The 18,020-nt window shown below is 38.0% G+C and overlaps 1 long non-coding RNA gene across 1 annotated transcript; it reads right to left on the bottom strand.

Annotated features, from left to right (window-relative positions):
- Window positions 1-297: 297 nt before the first annotated feature.
- LOC119626203 (uncharacterized) lies at window positions 298-6,383 on the bottom strand. The gene is made up of 2 exons (XR_005242350.1): window positions 6,337-6,383; window positions 298-824 (listed from the first exon to the last, which is right to left on the bottom strand). It is a non-coding gene; the product is annotated as an uncharacterized lncRNA (long non-coding RNA).
- Between the last annotated feature and the right edge of the window lie 11,637 nt (window positions 6,384-18,020).

Here is an 18,020-nt window from a genome sequence, read left to right as displayed (position 1 = left end):
CCCATAATCTAATCACCTCTTTAAGGTCCTGCTTCTCAACACTGTTACATGGCCATTAAGTTTCCACATGAGTTTTGGCAGGACATTGAAACCATAGAAATATTCAAAAGTATTAAATTATGCAATAATATTCTGTTCATGAAAATTAAAGACTTTTCACACATTTATGAAAACTTTCTCACTAACCATAAATACATACATGTATATTTAAAATATAAACCTTGAAATATAAATATTTTCCATCTACCTTGTACTGGTTAACTTGCTGAATAAAATATTACCCCAAAACTCAGTGGCTTAAAACAACAGCCTTTTATTATTGCTTATGTTTCTACAAGTCCACCAGAGGTCTGCCGACAACTAATCTAGGTGGACTCTGAGGGCAGCTCTGCTCCATGTGTCTCTTATTCTCCTCCTGTGACTAGTGGGTTGCTTGAGCAGATTCTTCTCATGGTGATGGCAGATGTATAGCTGGAGACACTGAAGGCTTCTTAAGACCTAGGCTGAGAACTGGTATACTGTCATTTCCATCATCTTTCACTGTCCCAAGCAAGTTACCTGGTCAAGTATCAAGTCAAGGGGCAGGGAAGTATATTCCATCCATTATGAGGCCATGGCAAAGATGTATATGGTGGCACAGGTGAAAAATCAAGGCTGTTTACAGAATTTACTTTATACCTGCAGCAAGGATCTGCAGTGGCTTACAACAAAAGGTATAGAGAGGGTCTATTACTAAAAAGTTGGTCTAAAATTGACCATTTACAGCACCACACCAGGTCAAAGGAGACTGTTGTCATCAGGCCTGGTTATGACTTGTGAGATTCCTGATAGTCAAGGCAAAAGGGAAAGGAAAGTAAGATATCTGAGAAAAGGAAGAGTAGCAATTTGTGATGAAAATTAAATACACACATATATATTTAACTCAGCAACATATTTACTGTAGATGTATATATTCACATACATTTCACATAGTTAGAAAATGGACTGTTAGCATATTACAAGATAAATTCTTAATCTAATAATCTCATATACACCCATCATCCATGCTCTCTCTTTCAAATATTGTTCTTTCTTTTTACCAAAAAAAAAAAAAATTGAGATCTGAGACTTTTTCCCCTTTTACTCAGAGTTATCTCTGTTTGTAGGGTCATTTAATTATAAAGAACAGACCATCCCTTTTACCTCTGAAGAGTACCCTGTTTTTCAGCCAAGAGAGACCAGACAAAGATAACCAGGCAGATTTTTTTTTTCACCCCTAGTGTCTGACTGGATGACAAAGAAGTCTGGTACTTTAGCCAAGTTGTCTACCAACATTTCCTATTCTTCACTTGCTATTAGTTGCCTGGTCACAAGAAGAAAAGCAAAACAAAACAGTCTTCATCAACTTATGGACATCTTACTTTCCCACTTAATAAATATTTGGGTCTATCTGTTGCCTCATATCCCGTGTGAGCTGGTATAAGAACCAGTCTGACTATTTTGTATAGAAACAAACACTTAGATATGTGCCTTTGGGCAAATATCTGCAACACTGGTAATACCTTGCATACGTATACTTTTTTCACTTTCTCAGACAAGTGGCAACATGGTGAGATTGAAAGGTTTGGGTCTGTAACAGCCTCCAATGTTGTCTTATTTACTTACTCTGTGTGAAACAGAAACATCAGTTAACATATTAGAATCTCAGTTTTTTCATTGGTAAAAGTGATGACAATTATATATACTTTTAAGTATGGTTAAAAGGATTAACACTGAGAGAGAGTGTGTGTTTGGCAGGGTGGTAGCACATATTAAGTATTATTCAACAAATGTTAGGCTCCTTTCCTGTACAAAGTCAGAACAACTATCCTTATTCATTAATGAAACACAAGCTAAGAACCTGTGACATACCAAAAAGAGTAAATGAAACAAATAAGAAAACTGAACTATAAAATTAGAAGTAAGTTTCCAGGGGTCACACAAGAGAAAGACCTTAAGGCTAGAAACCGTATTTCCTGGTTCTCAATCCATTGTCTATTCTATTGCTATAGTTTAGATTCATTTATTCATTCATTCACTCATCCATTCCTCCATTAATCATTTCCACTCACTCTATTCAAGGGCTTCTTATATAGCTGTATAGGTTGTACATGTCATAACAGCTGTGTGACCTGGCCTTTTCCAAACTTCATAAACCACGGCCTTCCAACGCTTACTATAGCATTGTTTTTATTCTAGCTACCCTGTGCATTTTTCAGTTTGCTTGTATTGAAATTATATACCATATTATTAGTCTTAGTAATAAGTTCAAATGAAGAGTGACAAGTGAGACTTTGTATCTTCCCTCTCATTCAGGTATTCTCACTTTGCCTCCTCAGAAGTTCATTTAAATAAAAGTAATCAATGTATCCACGTTGGCACTTGGGGATAGCCCAGCCTGAAAAACTTCTATAAAATGTGTCCCTTGTGCTACAGTTAGCTAACGCATCATTAAACAGAGGAACAAATTCTATGCAGCAGGTTTGTGATACTAGCATTGAGTTCCTTCTCACTGAGGAGGAAGGTTTTAGCCAGGGACAACTTCAATTTTGGTCTGGTCTCAACTGCTCATTCTTCCAAATTATTCAGATTAGCTTCTGAGTCTTTCCCCCATTATGGACCTAAAACAGCTTTGCTCTGGGATACTGATTATTTGCAATGGGAGGTCTCTATACTATTTTTATGAAACTGTGTTTTTCAGGGTTTACTTCAAATATTGAGGTATATTAGTCTGTTCTTACACTGCTATAAATAAATACCTGAGAATGGGTGATTTATAAAGAAAAGAGGTTTAGGGCTGGGCACAGTGGCTCACACCTGTAATCCCAGCACTTTGGGAGGCCGAAGTAGGCAGGTCACGAGGTCAGGAGATCGAGACCATTCTGGCTAACACAGTGAAACCCCGTCTCTAATAAAATACAAAAAAATTAGCCGGGCGTGATGGCAGGTGCCTGTAGTCCCAGCTACTCAGGAGGCTGAGGCGGGAGAATGGCGTGAACCCAGGAGGCAGAGCTTGCAATGAGCTGAGATAGTACCACTGCACTCCAGCCTGGGCGACAGAGTGAAACTCCGTCAAAAAAAAAAAAAAGAAAAAAAAAAAAGAGGTTTAATTGGCTCGTGGTTCCACGTACTGCACAGAAAGCATGTTGTTGGCTTCTGCTGGGCTTTGGGGGAGTCTCAGGAAACTTACAATTATGGTGGAAGGCGGAGTGGGAGTGAGCACCTCATATGGCCAGAGCAGGAAGAAGTGGAGGGAGATGCCACATACTTTTAGGCAACCAGACTCATGAGAACTCACTACCACAAGAACAGCACCAAGGGGGAAATCCACCCCCATGATCCAATCACCTCCTACTAGGCCTCATCTCCAACACTGGGGTTTATAATTCAACACGAGATTTGGGCAGAGAGACAGACCTAAACATATCATGAGGATTCTTTAAAGAACTGATAAGGAAGTTTTGCTTGGTCTCCAGATACTAACAAATGACAGGTAAAAAGTTACTAAATAGCAAGTCTTGATTTTTATTTCTGCTTATAGGACCCAACAGATTTTTGGTGGTCTGTGTACTCAGGCCAGCTGCCTCTTTATTTTTCATTTAAAGCTTAGTATGTATCTGTTTGTCTGTCTTTTAAAAATACATATGTTATTTCTTCCATTGTATGGCAGGAGGAAATATTTTAAAAGGCCTTGAGTTAGGAAGGGTAAATTTCTGGATGGAGTCCAAGATTACAGCAGCCTCCTCCACTGGGGAGAAACCTAGACAACATTAAATTTCCCATGTAGCATCATTAAACATTCTCTTTGTTGCCCTAGTTCATGATTTTATTGTTTAACCAGTTCACACTGACAGTCTTGTGGGCTACAGTTCTGTTTGACTGTTGAGTACATACTATTTCCATTATATTACATTCCAATATGTTCTAAAGGAACATGATATATGTGTGCATGGAGGAAACGTAAGTGACACCAAGTGGGCAACTATATTTCTCCTTGAATCTGACTTAATTTTAAGGATTGACTTTTTCCCCTCCTGGTAGCAAATTGTCATTAATTGTTCACCTTCACTTTGATATCCTATATTTTGTACCTCTTCAAATTTTACAAGATTTTAAAACCCTGGTTCCTCCATTCCAGCTAATGGGAACTATTTTGCTTTTTTGCTATTTTGAAATTTCACAGCCTTTGAAGTTGATGTGTGTATTTTTATATTACTTTGTTCAGAAAAGTAGCTAACACCATTTAATAACTACCGTACACTTGGCTAGCTTCTTGCTTGCTTCTTTGTTTCAGAGGAATCAATAGTTTCTTTTCATTAAATTGTTAATAAGCATACAGATTAATAATGACTTTCTTGAGGGCAGAAATTAGGACTTTCATTTTATTGAATCCTCAGGATATGACCCAAAAACTGGCCACAGAGTTAATGTTTTATAAATATATGTTGCTTATTATCACCTTAAGTAGAAAAAAACCCATCAAATAATAGATGTAAAGCATAAAAATTAATGAAAGTGTAAAAACTACACAGGTGAGTGATATGGTCAGGCTTTGTTTCCCCACCCAAATCTCATCTTGAATTGTAGTTCCCATAATCCCCATGTGTCAAGGGAGAGACTGGGCGGAGGTAACTGAATCATGGGAGTGGTTTGCCCAACTGAATCATGGGAGTGGTTTCCCCAGTGCTGTTCTTGTTGATAGTGAGTTCCCAAGAGATCTTTTACACTTCTCTCTGCACTTCTCCTTCCTGCCATCTTGTGAAGAAGGTGCCTTACTTCCCCTTTGCCTTCTGTCATGATTGTAAGTCTCCTGAGGACTCCTCGGCCATGTGGAACTGTGAGTCAATTAAGCCTCTTTGTAAATTACCCAGTCTCAGGCAGTTTTTTATAACAGTATGAAAATGGACTAATACAGTGGGTGAAAACATGGATTTTAGAGCCACACAGCTCCAAGTCCAAATCCTGGATATACTACTGGATAATGATGTAATCTGGATAAGTTAATGATTTCTCTGTCTTTGTGTCCTTATCTGTAAAATGCAGATAATATCTGTCTTATAAAATTTTAATGAAAACTGAATAAGATAGTGCATGTAAGCACAATAATTAGCTCATAGTTAACACTCAATAAATAGTATATATCATGTTAATTATTAGCAGTAATATCAATATTAGTATTATTAATAGTATTAATATCAATATTGAAATAGTGATCCTTTTTGGTATCAGATCCTAATTCTGACATTTACTAGGGTTTTTCTCCAAGTTTTATTGAGTTATAATTTACAAATTTAAATATATGTGTATTTAAGATGTACAACACAGCGTTTTGATGTAACTATACTTTGTGTAATGATTTCCACAATCAAGTTAATTAACATATGTAATCTCATATAATTATTATACTATTTTCTTTTTTTGTGGTAAGAACACTTAAGATCTACTTTCTTAGCAAATTTCAAGTACGTAATGCGTGATTATTAACAATAATCACCATGCTGTACAATAGATCTTCAAGCTTATTCTTTGTAAGCTGAAAGCTATTTGTTCTGTGGCCTGTGTCAGGTAAGGTCTTTTGAGAAGGTAATGCCAAGACAGGATTAGATGTGCAAGAGGCTTGTTGTGGAAAGTGGTTATGAAGGACAAAGATGGATGGAACAAGAGAAGGCAGGTGATGCCATTCTGGCACCTGTGAAAGGGGAGTGGGAAGGAAGGAGGCTGTTGTAGGAGCTGCAGTTCTGAGTACTGTCCTAAGAAATTCCTAGCTAGGCCAATGCAGGGTCTCAGAGCAGATTTATAGGATTCCTGCATTGAGCAGGAGTGGACTAACTATGGAGCCACTACTGTATTCTGTCATGTCCTGGAGGCATGGCCTTAGCATGAGTGCCAAGATCTGAAGATGCAGTCACATTTTCACCTATGCTGCCAGCAGCAGCTTTTCCTGAATAGAGATCTGAGTAGTGCACCTCCATGCCCACCCCTTGGTCTTAAGGTCTATTTTTCCACTTGTTAGAGTCTCTGTTTGTCATCAGTGGCATAAGCAATACACACACTCCATTGAGGTACTGTAAGATTTCACTTGGATGATTTACCTGAAGTACCTGGAACATAGTCAAGTGTTCAGAAAATGTTCATTCCTTTCCTTTTCCCCCAGTTTTTCCTTCTATTTTTAACTTCCCATCCCATAAAGGTAGATACCCAATCTTTTCTGAATACTTTTAGTGTCAAGATTCCAGCAAATAGCTCAACATGGAAAAATCCTCACTTTTGTCTCATCTTGTAACCTTGGGTAAGATGTACTGACTGAAGTTGAATTACCCAGTTAATGGCTTTGGCCCTCTTGTTCCTTTATCTATGCAGACAGCCTTGGAAAGAGAAAAAAAAAAAACAGAAAAATGAAAAGTAATTCATTTTTGGCATTAGATTTTTTTTTCTTGAGGGAATAAAACTTGTGTCTTAGTGAGATTAAATCATTTATGGAAACACCATGTCTTGAATGCTTTGTCCTATTCAAGTCGTGGGGGCACATTCACGAAATAGAACTGTTTAGATCAGAGAAGATGAGTTAAGTGGGGAAGACTGGTATCTTGATCATATCAGGGTTCTCTGACACAAACCCTTCTGAATTCCAGCCAAATAATAGAGCACACAAAACTAGGGCAGAGGTTGAAATAATTACATATTACACAGAAAAATGGAAAAATATAAAACGTAATTAATGGGATTAGAATTCTACAAAATATTACATAAGCTGTGGCAAGCAGATGATATATAAATACACATAGTTTTTAAATGATTCTTTCTATACACATTCTTTTAAAGTTGCTCTTGGGAGAAGCACACACTTTGCTTTTTGCTTCTGCCTTGACTGTAACACATCACAAAAGTGTTGTTAGTTTCAAAACACTTTCATGGAGAAGCTTTCCCAGCTCCAAACGCAATCAGTTTAAATTCATTATTTTCCAGATTGCATAATATTGTGTGGTTGTCTTTGGGTACCTTAACATATAAGCAATATTTTAAAATATATATTATTCTCTGCGGAAAATTTCTCAATAAAGCACCTTTGCTTCCATGGTTGGCTTAACAAGGTTAATCCTGTCTGTATCTGTTCATTTTGGATATTTGAATTGAGTTCTGTTGAGATTCTTTCTATGAGAGGGAAGAGAGAGAACACTCAGGTTTTTGTGATGGCATTTGAAGCTCTTCATGACCAGATTTCCTACTAAAGAACTTCAAGAATTCCTCACTGCTTGTAGGAAAAAAAGGCAGATCATTTGGCCTAGATGTCATTTCTAAATAATTGCATATTTAAAGTTACTAAAAATACAAAGAATAATAAAATGAGCACCCATATATCCAAAACCCAGCCTTGTCAAATCTGAACATTTTGCTATTTCAGATTTTTGCTATGATTGAATAATTTTTATTCTAAAATGAGTCTGAAAATTAGAGCTAGAGTTGTAGGCTCCTGCGATATCCTTCATCTCATCCAATTCCCACTCTTCCAAGAAGTAAGCAATGTCCTAATTTGATGTGCATCATTCATGCAAGTGTTTTTGTCCTTCTATTATATATGCAATACAGTATGTCTAAAAATAATTCATGAGATTTACTAGGTTTTAAAATGTACGTAAAAGTTATATTCTGTATATCCAACTGAAATATACTTTTGTGTGTGGCGTAGGAGTGAGGATACACTTTTTTTTCTTTTTACAAATGAATAATGTTACTACTCTTCATCATGTATAGTTTAAAATCATTCCTACCTCATTTTGTATATTTGTTTAGGTGTTTTTGTTTTTTTCAATTTCTCTTTGAATCAGTTGTGCTAAGTTACATTTTTCTAGAAAATGGCCCATTTCTTTTACATTTTCAAACTTGTTAACAAAGTTTTCCAGAGATTAGCTTTAATATTTTTCATTTTCTATTATTTTTATAACGTATCCACTTTTCAAACTTTTAAGGCTTACGATTAACTTTGCTGTCTGCTTTGTTTCCTAACTTCTCCAGAGGTTGTTCTATTATATTAAATTAATTTTTATAATGAAACACAGCTTTTGATTTTAATAATTCTCTCTATTATAGCTTTGTTTTCTATTTAATTTCTATTTTTATACTTCTTATTTCTTCATTTGGGTGTTCTTTGGGTCTACACTTCAAAAATGTTTCCAATTTGTTAAATTTTAAGCCTAGTATTTTAATTTTCATGTCTTTTGTTTATAATACAGCAATGTCAAGTTACAATTTTTTCTCCAGTTACTGCTTTAATCAATTTCTACTTGTTTTGACATTATCATTCACAGAGTTTATATTCTTGGGTGGAGTGGTAAAAGGCAACGAACAAAAATAATTAATAAGTGGTAAAATATATCTTATAGGTGATAAATACCATCAAATACGTTCAAGGTAAGGGAATGAGGAATTCTGGGGGTAGAGATGGGATTTTTTGCTATTTTAAATAGAATTATTAGGCAAGACCTTACTCACAAGATGATATTTGTGTAAAAACTTGAAAGAAGCACCCTTGCCAATATCTAGGGGAAAAGCATTTAAACAGAGGGAACTGAAATTTCAAAAACTCTGAGGTAGAAGCAAGGTTAAAGTATTTTTTTCTTGAGTTTCCATTTCTTTATATATTAAAGTAAAGTTTGGCCTGCAGCAGGGTTTCCTGACTTTCAGACTTTGGACATTTGCAGATAACCTTCGTGTTATTTACCTTATTCACACACCACCCAAAGAGTGTATAATGTGTTGCCAAAAAATGCAGAGAGATGGAGTAGAGGTACTACTTATGTTAGCTTCAACCTAAGCAGGAACTTGTTTTTTTAATACTTATTAAGATAAATTTATAAATTTAATAATAATTAAATTGTCTGTGTGAAAACTAAAATCATTCAGTATTACCAGTAAAATGAGGGCTGCATTTAGGAAAATAGATTTAAATTAGAAAACTTAAACTCTTGTTTAGTTCTATCTATTTCCATATGTGTGTAAATTGACTACTGAATGAACATAGATAATTCTATAATTTTCCATAGATATAATTTTTCTGATTCTCTGTCAAAATCTAAAATACCCTAAGTGTGATAAAAAAATGTTGTTGGTCATCAGTATGATGGTCCCTGACTTACTTATGACTTACTTATGATTCAACTTAACAACTTTTCAACTTTACAATGATGTGAAATTTTCACAATCTCAATGTAATGTACAGTATTTAATAAATTACATGAGATATTCAATACTTTGTTATAAAATAGACTTTGTGTTAGATGGTTTTGCCCAACTGTAACGTAAGGCTTATGTAAGTGTTCTGAGCACATTCCAGTAGGTTAGGCTAAGCTATGATGTTCAGTCAATTAGGTGCATTAAATGCATTTTTAACACATAATGTTTTCAACCTATGATGGGTTTATTGGGAGGTAATTCCACTGTTAAGTTGAGGATCATCTGTATGCTGTTTTTAACTTTTATTTTAAATTCAGGGGTACATGTGCCAGTTTGTTAAAGTATTTGAGGCAGCAAGGAAGTAGGTATGGCTGGAGCATTATAGTTGTCATCTTTCACGTGTTAACTCTTCCTGCCATTTCTGTTTATCTTATCATTTTAAATTCCATCTTCCATGTCTCCTAAATTTCTTAAATATTTATCTGTCAGTACTTACGAGTTTCTTCAGGTCTATTTTCCATTTCACTAATTATTTCTTAAGCTTGTTTTAGGCTACTGTTTATATTTCCTTCCAATTTTAATATTAGCAGCTGTGTTTTTCATTTATATATTCTCTCTCAAATACATCTTTTTAATGATGTCTTATCCTTCTTTCATACACGTTATATCTTCTTTTATATCTTTAATCATTTTAAAGATTGTACCTTTAATCATATTAAACATTCTTATTTAATAATTTCTATCTATTAACTAAAGTTCTTAGAGGTCTGTTGCTACCGCTTTGCTACTTTTCCCTAATGATTGTTACTCCAGGAACTATGTAATTTTTCTTTGTGAGGTTGTAATTTTTCTTTCTTTCAGTGAGGTTTTAACTAGGGAAACATTTGTAAACTTGTTTGAAGGTATGTCCTATCAGATGGATTTCTGCTTGCTTCTTCTTGGAGCCCCCAAAATAATAGCTGTGTGTATCCTTTTTATGTTAATTTCTCAGCTTGTAGTTTTCCCAATCATTTACACAGCATTGATTTACTTCTGCTGCTGCTGCAAAGATTGTCACACTCCAATCTTGAGTGTCAGAAGTCTTTGATAATAACTCACTAGAGATGACAATTTTGATTTTGTGGCCAGATTGACAAATAAATTTTATTTGTGCCTTCCTATAATGATAGATTTCTTAAACCCTTTACTCTATTTTTGTAGCCCTAGGAAGGCTCTTACACTCTGGGTAGATATCAGTTATGCATCCCTCTATCCCCAACATTTCAGGCCTAATGTCTCCTTTCTTTGTCCATTTACATGCGTAACAGTCAAGAGCTTTGTTAATCCCAGGGTCTCCTTATGAGCTTTCTGGTGAGGTGTGCAGGGCTTTTGTTTCGATTTTATTTTATTTTTTTAGTTTCTATGGATTTTCCTTTCTTGTTGGTTCACTTATGCCTTTAAATGATATTTGTTGTGTTTTATGGAGCTGTTGAATGTGACATATTGACAGAAGTAGATGGTAAGTTGTTTTGACACTTTGTGATCTGTTACCAATTTATCTTTCTGGTTTTATATTTATTACCCATTAATTTACTCATACTAGCTTAATGACTTGGCCAAATTGACAAGTTATTACATTGCTTCTCCTGTTTTTTTTTCTCCTGGATTTTTTCCATTGCCAATCTCTTAAACCCATATATAACCCATACATTGAGGCTCAGCTCAAATGTCAGTCCTTTCAGGAATCTGCCTTTCATATGCCAATGGGCAGGAGTATTTGCTCCTATGATGTCTTATCTGCACCTCTTCATTAGTGCCCATGGACTTCCCTATCTATTGTGCTTGTTGTTATGCTCTTACCTTCTCCAGCATCACCCTGCCCTAGCATTAGACTGAGAACACATGATCCAGGACAAGATCTATGCTTGATTCATTCTGTATGTAACACAGGCATAGCACTATGTCTTTCAGAATCTGAGAGTATATTAAACAAAATTGTATAAAAGTAGAGTTTTAAGCAGAAGCTGTAATATAAACATATCATGAATGGAATTGGTCTATCCAGTGAATGCTTAGATTAGATGTCTGAAAATCTATTCCAATTTTAAGACCTAATAAAAATAATAATAAAAACGGTAGGAGGCAACCAAATGCCTACGCAGATAGGGGTAGGTCCCCAGTGAAACCCCACCTCCAAGCCAAAGACAGTTTAAAGCCTAAAAGCCAAGGTACAAGTTAAATCCTTAGGCTGGATTGAGAACTTGTCTTCTTGTTTGGCATGCTTTCCTCTTGATCCCAACCCTTCACCTATTTTACCTATATCTATCCTTTCTTAATTGTTTTTCTACACTGTCATGCCCACCTTTGAGTGGTGACTTTGCTTTAATGTTTATTGCATACTCACAAACCAATCAGCATGCACTTCCCATTCTGTGCCTACAAAGACCCCAGATTCAGTTGGTAGAGGGGTAGACAGCCTGACTTTGGGGAAGAGACAACCTGACTCTGGGGAAGACCATCTGCCCTTCCCATCCCCTCTCTAGTTTCCCTCTCCACTGAGAGCCGTCTTCATTGCTCAATAAAATTCTCTGCCTTCACCATCCTTCAGTCGTCTGCATAGCTTCATTCTTCTTGAACAATGGACAAGAACTTGGGACCCACCAAGTGTGGTAACCCAGAAAGTCTATCATGCTGGCTCTTTGCCCTCACTGGTGGAGGCCAGCCACCTCACATAATGAGGCAAGGGGCCAACTGAGTTGCTAACATGCCACCATCGGTGGACGGTGGAACTAAAGGAGCACTGTAACGTCCCCTCTGGGGTTTCAGGATCATGGGCACCTTCACATGGGCACTGCCACGTTCCCCTCAAGGCGACACATCTGATCTGACCACGGGTCCTGCACGGAGCTTGTTCCTGTATTGGCACTCGGAGCAGCTGGCTGGGTTCCTCATTTACTCGCTCGTGTTCTCCCTCCCACAAGGGGTTGAGTGCAGTAGGCTGAGTAGAGGGGGGACCCCTGCCATGAGTTCAGCATTCATTCAAAAATCCTGCATCAATAATAGCCCAAATGGTTAAGCCTATTATGTCAGGCACTTTGCTAGGTGCTTTACTTAGATGATCTCTAATTCCCCCGACAATTCAGAAAAATGGATAAATTTAGGTAGTTGCTCAAGATCAGAGGCAGTAAAAGTCTGAGCTGAGATTTGGATCTAGATCTATCTAGCTCCCAAAGACAACAAAAGGCAAATGTACATAACTGCCAAAAGAGGAAAGCAATAAGCTTTAGTGAAGAGAAAGCATTGTTTATTTCATGTAGATGGTCAGAGATGGTAGACTGAAGTAGATGAAATTGGAAGAATGCCACTCGTTTGTTAAGGTACAGTTCCAGTGTCCCCTCATCCAGGAAACACTGACTCCCCTGCCTTGATAGTTTCTTCCTTCTGGTTTTCCTCAGTCCTCTCTGTATTTACCACAATTGTTACATTTTAATCATTTGATTTTAATAATCTGTTTATGGGTTTTTTCTCCACTAGCCAATGACGTCTTAAGGACAGGAACTTTAATTTTTTACTCTTTTTTCATGCTATTCTCCTAAAATATTAATGTGTTTCTATCAAAATGTTTACATAACATATTCTGGTCTCAGCGATTCATAATGCAAATAAGTAAATAAAGGTTCTAAGAACTCTTGCAAAAGAGATTTGTTTGGCCTCAGCTAAATTAACATTTCCCAATTCTGTTTGACCACAGGACTCTTTTTTTTAGAACACATTGATATTTGTGTACTAATATTTTGGAAAATAAACCTTGATATAGTTTTCATACATGACTTTCTTTAATGTTTCTTTTCTCTTTGTTTTTGGGGTGATAGGTAAGTAGTGGAGTTCACTAATTTTATAATATAAAATAAATTTTCATCATATCAATTGCTAAAAGAATGTATGCTGTGTAGCAAGCAGTAAACAGTTTGTTAAAGCAAACTGCTCTCTTGGTAAGAAAAAGTACTTGGCATTTCTGTCTTTGAGGTAACCACCCTTGTCCTAGGAATGTGTGTGTGTCTGTATGGTGTGTGTGTGTGTGTGTGGTGGGGGGGTGTGTGGTATGTGTGGTGGGGCATCCCTAAATCCAATCCAAATTTGCTCCTCCCTTTGATTACTCTTTTAGATTGTTATTTCATTCCTTCACAAGCATAGACTTCTTTGTCTGCTGCTTCTGTCGAAGCACATAAATCCAAGTGGCAGCTGTAATATTTAGAAGTACAAAATACATGGGAAAGGGCTCAGCAGTTTTCTCACTGCTAATGGCAGCCAAGGGCTGAGCTGTGTGTGTCATAAATGCTAGGGCTGTCCAAAGGAAAAACTCCTTTGTAGGCAGTTTTATCCTCTTTTAAATTTTCTGCTTTTAAAGAGTGGAATCTTTCAGTAGCAGAAGCAGTTACAATCAAACCTCACCTGTTTTTTATATCTCACAGCTCCTTGGGGAACAAAGTAAATGAAGATGACCCAGGGAAAAAGGGGTAGTGATGCCAAGTTCTTAGCAGAACAACTTTCCGAAAGACGTGCTATGCAGAGGTGCTTTTCTGTTTTATAACCATTTTGGTATCTCTTGCCCCAAGAAATGACTCTTGAAAAATCTCCTTTTCTGTAGCCATAAATGCCTTGACTATGATCCTCAGGAAAACACTCATAAAACACACTCGTGAGGAATTCAATGTTATTTGTCTCATGAGTCCCCAGTATACTACATATGTAGGCATAGACCGATATTTAATACCAGAGAATTTGGAAGTAGTGCGCCCCAAGATTCTCAGTGCCCAGTATAATTATAAAGCACTTGCTAAAGTAGAGTGAAAAAGATGATTTTATTCCTTAATGTTGTTTTTGTTTTATTTAGTATGCTTGGTAAGTAGGTAGACTCCCAAATAAAAAACAAAAGTTACTTTTAAAATATTGCTGGTGGCTGAGCGTGGTGGCTCACGCCTGTAATCCCAGCACTTTGGGAGGCCAAGGCGGGCGAATCACGAGGTCAGGAGATCGAGACCATCCTGGCTAACATGGTGAAACCCCATCTCTACTAAAAAAATACAAAAATAATTAGCCCAGCGTGGTGGTGGGCGCCTGTAGTCTCAGCTACTTGGGAGGCTGAGTCAGGAGAATGGCATGAACCTGGGAGGCGGAGCTTGCAGTGAGCCGAGATCGTGCCACTGCACTCCAGCCTGGGTGACTGAGCAAGACTCTGCCTCAAATAAATAAATAAATAATAAAATATTGCTGGTAACATTTTGATCAGGAAAAATACCTTTATTGAGGACCTACCATGGATCAGCATTATGCGTTTTATTCCACTAAATTCTTACAATGCTCTTACAGGGTAACACTTATTCTCATTTTACATATGAAGAAAAAGATCTCAGAGGCTGAGAGGTCATAGAGTTATAGAATGCTGGATCTGATGTCTGAAACAAGGTTTTCAGCATCTCCAAGGGTATAATAGGAATGCTGGAGGAGTGGGGGCAATTTTAGGTCAAGTTATCTATGAGATAGTATCTGCAGCAAGACATGAGGACATGAGCCCAGAGTCACTGTGTTGCAGGATTTTTCTCAGACCCTTTACTGGACTCTCAGAAGGGGTGCCATCTACTCAGCCTGCTGTGCTCAACCCCTTGCAGGTGGGAGCACACGAGTGAGCAAGTGCAGAACCTGGCTGGCCACTCCATGGAGCAAGCTCTGTGTGGGGCCTGCATCTAGACCAGGTGTGCCACCTCAAGGGGAATGCAGCAGCCGGCAGGTGAGGGTGCCTGTGACCTTGAAGCCCCAGAGAGGGTGTTACAGTGCTTCTCTAGTTCCACCATCCGTTGACAGTGGCCTATTAGCAGCTCAGTTGGCTCTTTGCCTCATTGCATGGGGTGGCTGCCCTCTGCCACTGAAGGCAAAGGGCCAGTATGACAGCCTTTCTGGGTACCCACACTCAGTGGGTCCCGAGCTCTTGTCTCACATCCAAAAAGAATGAAGTCACATGGATGGTTGAAGTTTGGTGATGGTAGATAATTTTATTGAGCAATGAAAATGGCTGTCAGCAGAGAGGGGAGCTGGAGATGGGATGGGAAGGGCAGGTCCTCTTCCCCAAAGTCAGGTTGTCTCTTCCCTAAGGTCAGACCATCTCACTTTCTACCTACTGAGTCTGAGATCTTTATAGGCACAGGATGGGGAGTGCATGGTGATTTGTTTGTGAGTATGCAAAAAAGGTTAAAGCAAAAGACACCACTCAAAGTTGGGCATGACAGTGTAGAAAACCAATTAGGAAAGCATAGGTATATGTAAAATAGGTGAAGGGTGGGGATCTATCAAAGGAAAGCATGCCAAACAGGAAGACAAATTCTAAATCCAGTCCAAGGATTTAACTTGTAGCTTGGATTTCAGGCTTTAAACTGTCTTTGTCTTGGAGGTGGGATTTCACTGGAGACCCGACCCTATCTGCCTAGGCATTTGGCTGCCTCCTGTTACTATCAATTGCAGGAAGGTATTAGCCAAGGATGTCAGAATAGAAGGCATGGACAGAACTGGGGCCATTAATGCAATTTGTCCACCATGCTGGGGCATAGTAAACAAGGAGTGAAATGGCACAAAAAGAGATTAAGGAAGTAAGCAGGGTTTGCATAACACAGGGCCTTGTGGGGTATGCTAACAGGGACTTCTTTTATTTTAAGGCCAAAAAGGAAGTCCCAGTGATGACTTGGACTGGGTGGTAGCAGTGGGCAGATTTGAGATAGTTTGTTTCTGATGAATGGACAGAATTTGGTGATGCTTTAAATGTGAGGGCTGACAGCGAGACATCACTCCAGGTCTCTTCTGTGGCCTCTTCTGTGATGGTGGTGCCATTCCCTAAGATGGAGAAGGGTGAGGACTAACTGAGGTTTGAGGGGCAGAAATCAAAAGTACCACTGGGGGCATAGAATTAGCTAGTGTCAAGTTAAAAGGAAAATAATACAGAAACTACTAGATATTTCTCCCAAAGAAGCATCTGTTGCAGGAAAATGGCCACAAAGGTCAGGGGTGCATTATAACTTTCATAGCTCTTTGTACTTTTGCTTTCTTGGGCCCCTTCCTCCATTAAAGTTTTAAAAATGTTTTATGACTATATTGGTGTACTGACAAATACAATCTAAGCTAGAATCATTGTCATTCATTTATTTTTTTCTTCTGATGAAAAAATAAAAATGAAAACATTTCTTTGGCCTCTGAATTGTGGGCCCAAGGTACTGTTCCTGATGGATATGTTGGCTGTCATAACAGTGTTGAAATGAAGGGAGATCGATAGGGGAATGGGGTATTCCAGCAACACTAAGGTCCTGCCACCAATGGGCTAGAGTTTGTGAGCTGCACTTATCCGCTGATGGCACTGGAACCACCAAATGCTGCAACCTCATTGTTTCCTCAATTGCTGCAGCTGCTCAAAGTGCCATCACAGAAATTTCTGGAATGATCACAACTGCCACTGAGCAGAAAATATCAGGGTTGCCATTGCCAGAGGTACTGCCAACTGATGAACTGTTCTTAATTTCTTCTCCTTTCTCATCTCCCTGTAGTATGTTTTATTGGCAGAACCTGATGGGAAGTCAGCAGGATTGGGAGTCTGGGGCCTGTCATTTGCAGGCTTCCAGTCCTACCAGTCCAGGAGACCACAAGAGAGCAAAATCTGGATTGATAATCAACCAATAAGTATCTGGCACATGCATGTTAAGTTTGAGATGTCTGTGAAACATACCAATGGAAATGTCAAGTGAGAGCACTTTGAGGGGGGTATGGAGAATTGAGTTGGACAACTAAGCCTGGAACTCAGATCACCAACATTTCCACCAGATAAAAGAAGAAAAATTGGCAGAAGAGCCTGAGAAGAAATCCAAGTGGAAAAGCAGCCAAATGTAGAAGCTAAGAGGGGAGAATGTTTTTAGAAAGCGTGGATGATCAGCTGCATTAAACACTGCTGAAAGGCTTAAGAAGACAAAAACATGAAAATGTCATTGGATTTCACATCATGGTCATTGTTGGTAACCTTGACGAGGGTAATTTCAATCAAGAGCTATGCACAGGGGCCAAAATGGCTTCATGCTTTCTGATTTACTTTATGAAATCCCCTGTGGTATGTGGATTATTACCTCACACATCTACTGAGTTCCAAACTCAGTTTTCTGACAAGTTCAGTCTTGTTTCTACTATCTCAAAAAGTTATAAAATAATCACTGTCCTTCCTTTATGAGCAATAACACTGAGAAATAAAAGGTTCCAATCCCTTCTTGCAGAAATTCTGGCCATGTGCAACTTGGACGACATGGAATCTCAAATTAAAAAATATTCTTAGATGCAAAATTCCAAGGCCTCTAGGATTTCTCATTGGTAAGTGCTTTGAGTGTGCACAGATGGAAACCAGGAGTGGGTATGGTCTTCCCATTACCACCTCCCAAACACTTATTTTATCATCCTTTCTTTAAAGAGCAGAGAAGTTTTGGTGTTCTGATCCCTTTATTTTAAGGCAATGGCAGAGAACTTTAGATCACATCTGTCAGCTAAAAAATCCAAGGAAGCTGTTGCATGCTAGTCAGCCTTCAGAAGATGAAAGGTCAAATAATAACTGGTGAGGTGAGAGGAGCTGTGAAAGAGGAAAATGAAAATCTATTGAAAAATGAGGAGTTACCATGTAAGGCTAAGTAGCTGAGAAGGGCCCCAGGAGAATATTCTTAGCTGATTCCAAGAAGTCCATGGAATTACTAGTGGCACCATCAGGAATATTAAGATAGAAAAAGAATCCAAAGAAGAATCGTATTTTGTCATCTCTGGGGCATTAAATTATCTGG

Source organism: Chlorocebus sabaeus, chromosome 20 (assembly GCF_047675955.1).
Source record: "Chlorocebus sabaeus isolate Y175 chromosome 20, mChlSab1.0.hap1, whole genome shotgun sequence".
Lineage (NCBI taxonomy): Eukaryota > Metazoa > Chordata > Mammalia > Primates > Cercopithecidae > Chlorocebus > Chlorocebus sabaeus.
Note: the sequence above shows the minus strand (reverse complement) of the source record. Positions and strands in the feature narration are given on the sequence as shown.